Raw genomic sequence first — 5,798 nt, 5'->3', positions numbered from 1 at the left:
ATGTACTTCACAAAGAGTATGAAATGTGAAAATATGTCAAATAAAATAGAAGCATATTAAAAATTGCTTTCATTGGTTTTAAAGGTACAAGTCTGTCACTGATTATTCTATAGAATTCTCCTTAATGCATTGAATTATTCAAAGTACACATGTAAATTTATATTACAAGGCATATCTACTGTGTTAATAAATGAGTTCAATGATGAAAGCGATGTGAATGAAATACTAATGTGAAGTTATTTTATACAGGGCATTGGAATAAGGAAGCAAAAATACAAAGAAGAATGTGGCAAGGCACACTCACTCAAAGCTGGCATTCAGGATGTGACTTTTTCTTTTTTTTTTTTTTAAGATTTTATCTATTTATTTGACAGAGAGATAGAGAACACAAGTAGGCAGAGCGGCAGGCAGAGAGAGATGAAGAAGCAGGCTCTCCACTGAGCAGGGAACCTGATGTGGGCCTCGATCCCAGGACCCTGGACCATGACCTGAGAAAGGCAGCCATTTATCCAACTGAGCCACCCAGATGCCCCAAGATGTGACAATTTCTTGAGCACAAGTACTGAAGAAATACTGATAATTATAGGGTTCTCAACTGTCCTCAGAGATCCTTAAAATTCAAAAATACTGCAAATAAACAGTCTATCCTCTGGTTTGCATAGCTTTCAGTAATGTTTGATATATTAAGCAATATGTTAAGGAAAATCAATAAAGCTGACATTTTGCTGTGGCAGTGGTGTCTATTTAGGACGTGATATTCAACTCTTTCATTTAAAGGGATTATATGTAAGTTTAAAATTTTTATTTATTTTTGGACTAGTATCAGACTATCCAAGGAGCAATTCAGGAACCCACTGAATATTACTGATGTGATTTACTTTTTTTTTTTTTTCTTCTGTGGACTTCTGAATGGCATGATGCAGAAAGTGTGATTCAAAAACAGTTGTTAGGATGCCTGGGTGGCTCAGTTGGTTAAGCCTCTGCCTTCAGTTCAGGTCATGATCCTGGGGTCCCGGGATCGAGCCACACATTGGGCTCCCTGCTCAGCGGGAAGTCAGCTTCTACCTCTGACCCTCCCCCATCTCATGTTCTCTCTCAAGTAAATAAATAAAATATTAAAAAAAAAAAAACAGTTGTTAAATATGGTATGAATTAGAGTCATGACTAAAACAAGTTAAATTCCCTGGAGTTATGAAAGATAAATTATGAATGGTAAGTCACACATATGAAGATAATTTACACATAAAATTTTCCTGTCCTTTTATTAGGCATGTCAGTGAAAGGTCATGTCACATTGGAAATGTTGTTGTTACCCAGAGATTAAGAAAATGGGAGGGAGGTATTGAATTTAGTTCCCGGGTTATATTTTAAGTAGGTGTTGACTCTTGGAAAGACACTTCCTTCCTCATTCATAAGGTCCACAATAATGTTATAACTTGCCCTTATTTGTCTGCTGGATAGCAATTAATGATTACAGATTTTCCAAATTTTTTAATAGTTAACCATAGGAGATAGTGAACTGCTACTTAGTTCTTCATCATGTTTTCTTTTCATATTAAGTTCCATCAAGGTTTAATTCTACTTAAGCTGAAATGAATGAACCGTGCACTGAAGTGTGATATGTCAGTGAGAAGTTAGTGCCTGACAATTAGGCGATAGCTAAGTACTCATATTACTTTTGCATTTCACCTATTGCCATATGTTGCTTTGGCTGAAGTATCTAAAAAAAAATCTGGCTTCACATAGATTTGTAGTAGCAAAAGGAAGGAATATTTTAGTAACCTTTCCAGATAATTGTGGATATTCTTTTCTGTTACCATACCAAAACTTGACATGTGACAGTTTTTTAAAGATTGGTTGCAACACAAAATCTGAAATTATATCAATGAGCTTTTCAAGATATTTTGTTATATTAAAATCCCTGTCTTATACTTTGAATAAATCTTTTACAGATGTGTGGTTGATTTTGTAACACCATACATGGGTTGCTTGTAAACTATCAATTCAATGGGTAATGGATATTTTGCAGATGTTGAGATATTTCACTTTATAATGTCAAAAAAAATCACATTCACTAATATTCCCACAAATCCAATCAGAAATGTCTTTAGGAAAAAAAAAAAAAGAAATGTCTTTAGGTACGGGGACACATTCAAGTTCAGAGTGGTGAATACCATTTTTCAGAACTAATTTTTTACTTAGAAATCATATTTCATCACTTTTAACAAATATTAGGGGTTGCTTTTCTGAACTGACACTATTTACTCTTCATTTTTGGAAAAAAAAAAAAAACACCTTGTGCCAAATACTCAGGTGTGTGGCCATAATTTGTTTTAGCTATTTTTTTTTAAATAAATTGTTTCACAAAAATTGTTGCAGAAGTGCTTTTCCTGGAGACCACCATCATACTTTTACATTCAGTAGGAATGCTTTGGAAGTACTTCCTGTTTAGTTGCATAAAATGTTAAAAAGACATGTAAGGGTAAAACCTTAGTAAATAAAATTAACTTTATTCATCAAGGACCTTAAGTAAAGCAGTTGTTCTTTAAATGAGAATACAATGACTACCAGGACAGTTTGGTGCTGCTATCTGATCTGTACCAAGACAGTAAGTTTATTTATAATTGCTTTTTGTAACATCAGTTCAGAGCAATGCCAACCCAATGAAAAAAAATTACACTGTAGTGTTTTTTTTTTTAAGATTTTATTTATTGATTTGTCAGAGAGAGAGAGAGCAAGCGAGCACAAGCAAGCAGAGTGGCAGGCAGAGGCAGAGAGAGAAGCAGTTTCCCCACTAAGCAAGGAGCCTAATGTGGGACTTGATCCCAGGACCCTGGGATGATGACCTGAGCCAAAGGCCACCGCTTAACCAACTGAGCCGCCCAGGCATCCCTACACTGTAGTATTGTTATAGAAATAGCTTATACTTCTCAGATACTCTGAAACGATCTTGAGGACTAAGGGCTCCACAGACCACCCTTACAGAACTATTGTCCCAGATCAATGATTTTTACCTCTCTGTTTGTTTTTGAATAACAGATTCCTTTGGGAACTTGATTAAAAAAAAAAACCCCATATACAGTAGAGTAATAATAACAACTGCCATGTATTTAGACAAAACTGTATCTTTATCTTAAGTAGATGCTAGGTATCTTGGACACATTATCATATAATAACCTGTACTGGAAGGCAGTGCAAGATGTATTATTGTCCCTATTTTGGAAACTGATGAACCTGAAAGGCTGTTTTCCAAGTTCATCTAACTTGTTATATGTGGAGCTGAGAACAGGCCCCTCACACTTCTGATATAAAACCCAATGACAGGTTGTCACTAGGTTATTTTGCAATAGGAATACATGTTTGAATATAAATTTAGGGACACTGAAAAGTGAATTTATATAAATAGCTGTTGTTCTGGAATCTACATCACTTGTAAATATTCCAAGGAAGATTTCCCACAATGATTTCCATGTAGCATCATCTTATTATACTTTTTCCTATAGAAAACCAATTTTTGTCTTAACCATTGATTCCTATTTCTTTATCACCTTCCACTTAATCTGCCATTCAATGGAGGCAGACTTCTAAATTTTAGTGGAAAAGGTTGACAATGTCCTTTGAAAAATCTAGGTACCAAAAAACAAAACAAAACAAAATAAAGCTAGATACATTTTTGAAATGAATAGAATCTCAGTGGTTCCATTTTATACACATGCTCACTTGGGATCGTCCTATCAGTCTAGATTAATCAGGCATAACTTCCTTTCCCAGTGGTATGATATTTTCTTTCAGCTGTTAAGTCTTTGGGAACTGGAACTTGGCTCATCTCTGTATTGTCTCCTGCATGACATCATTGGTGCTACTCCTGATAAGGAGACGAGGAAATGAGAGGATTTCCCCTGCCAGGGACTGATAACCTAACAAAGTCTATTCATTTCCTAGTTGAGTTGATTCTTTCCTCTCAGACAACAAGATCTTACAATCCGTGGAAACTGTATTCCAAGACAACAAGAAATCTAGTGAGTTCCTGACATCTAGGCTGAGGGAATTTGGCTAGCCCCTCGATGTAGCAAATTCTAACTGTATGAACGCTGCATTTTCCTTCAAGGGCAGAGGGACATGGCTCCTAGCTCTGCATGGCTCCCATTCACACCCACTCCTAGACTTGAACGTGCAAAAGAGAAGTACACATTACTCCTGAAAACACGTGTAACCCAACACTCTTTTCAACAAATATTTCCCAGGCACTTATTGCAGGCACCGTATTAGGAGCTAGGAACGAACAGTAAATAAGACAGCAGGTTCCTGCCCTCAGAAAGCTTGTCATCTACAGGAGAAGTCAAGTAGCAAATACATAATTTTACATAGGATTACTGTCTACAAGTAGATATTTTACCCTTCTTACCCTTGACTGGTTATAGAAAAAAAAATCTTACCCTTGATTGGTTATAGAAAAAAAAATCTCAGCAAAACCTTCCTTTTGCATCAGGACTGTTGAAAGCACTTGTCTTCTGTCACCTCAGGACTCTGCTATGGGCTAATCAAGCGCAGCCACACAAAACCTCTTCCTGAACTTCATGGTTTCCTTGGCTCGGATGACTTTGCACCTATTCTCTTCCAGGCAAACTACTCATTCTTCTCATCTATTTCAATCATTACTTTCTTTGTGGAGCCTTCTTCAGCTTTCCAGAGAGAACAAATCAGTCCCTCTGTTGTATCACCCTGAGCACTGAAGAAGCCAGAAAGCACCAGCTTCCCTTGTAAGGAGTCAGAATTCAGAACACTTAGGTTTGAAAGTCAGTTCTGCTACAGTTTGTTGTCTTATATAAACTCTCCAGGATTAAATTTCCTCAACTGAATTACAGAACATGTTTACTGGGCACATTTGTGAAATAACCTACTTACTACATAGTAAGCACTCTGTTCATTACCTAAAAATGCATTAGTGATTGCTTTCATTCTTGATAGTGTAATTACTTGTTATATATCAATTTCTTTGTGAATCTGGGAATGAAGAAGACAAGAATCTGAGAATAAAAACCTAAGTGGGGACATTTCTTACCTCTACTCAAATTCCTACAGTGGCTCCCTTCCCAATCAGAGTAAAAGTGAAATCATTACAATGATCTATATAATAAGACCCAGGGTAATCTGTCCCCCTTTCCCTCTCTGTCCTCATCTCCTACTCCTCTTTCTCTCTCAAATTCTATTCCAGCCACAGTGGCCTCTATGCTGTTCTTACACATCAGCCATCTCCTGCCTCTGAGCCTTTGTGCTCATTCCCTTTCCCTGGCATGATCTTCCTGAGGACATCCTTCTTGATTCCCCCTTCTCTTTCCTCACCATGTTTCCAGTGAAGAACCACTGTCCCCAGTCACCTGCAATTGCTCTACTCCTCCTGACATTACTTTTTAATCCATTTTCTTATTTTATTTATCTTTACACTACTTGTTATTGCTGTGTATCTTATTTATTGTTCATTCCTCCCCCCAGGATATACACTGTAACACAGACATTAATATCTTTTTCATTTACCACCAATATCCTGAGCACCTAGAACAGTGCCAGGCGTTTAGTAGATACTCAACAACTATTGTTGGAACAAGAACAAGGAAAAAAAAAAAAAAAGGAGGTGATCTTCCTCTCTAGCCCCAAAGTCCCTCTATGGTTTCATTTACAGGAGATATTCTGTAGATAATTTGTCTTAAGCAGATATCTTGCAGTAGGTTAATAGAATTAACAGTTAACCTAATCAGTCTTTATCTTTTACAATGACTATATAAGATGATCTCCTATGT

Source organism: Meles meles, chromosome 3, assembly GCF_922984935.1.
Source record: "Meles meles chromosome 3, mMelMel3.1 paternal haplotype, whole genome shotgun sequence".
Classification (NCBI taxonomy): Eukaryota; Metazoa; Chordata; class Mammalia; order Carnivora; family Mustelidae; genus Meles; species Meles meles.
This window is presented reverse-complemented; position numbering follows the sequence as displayed.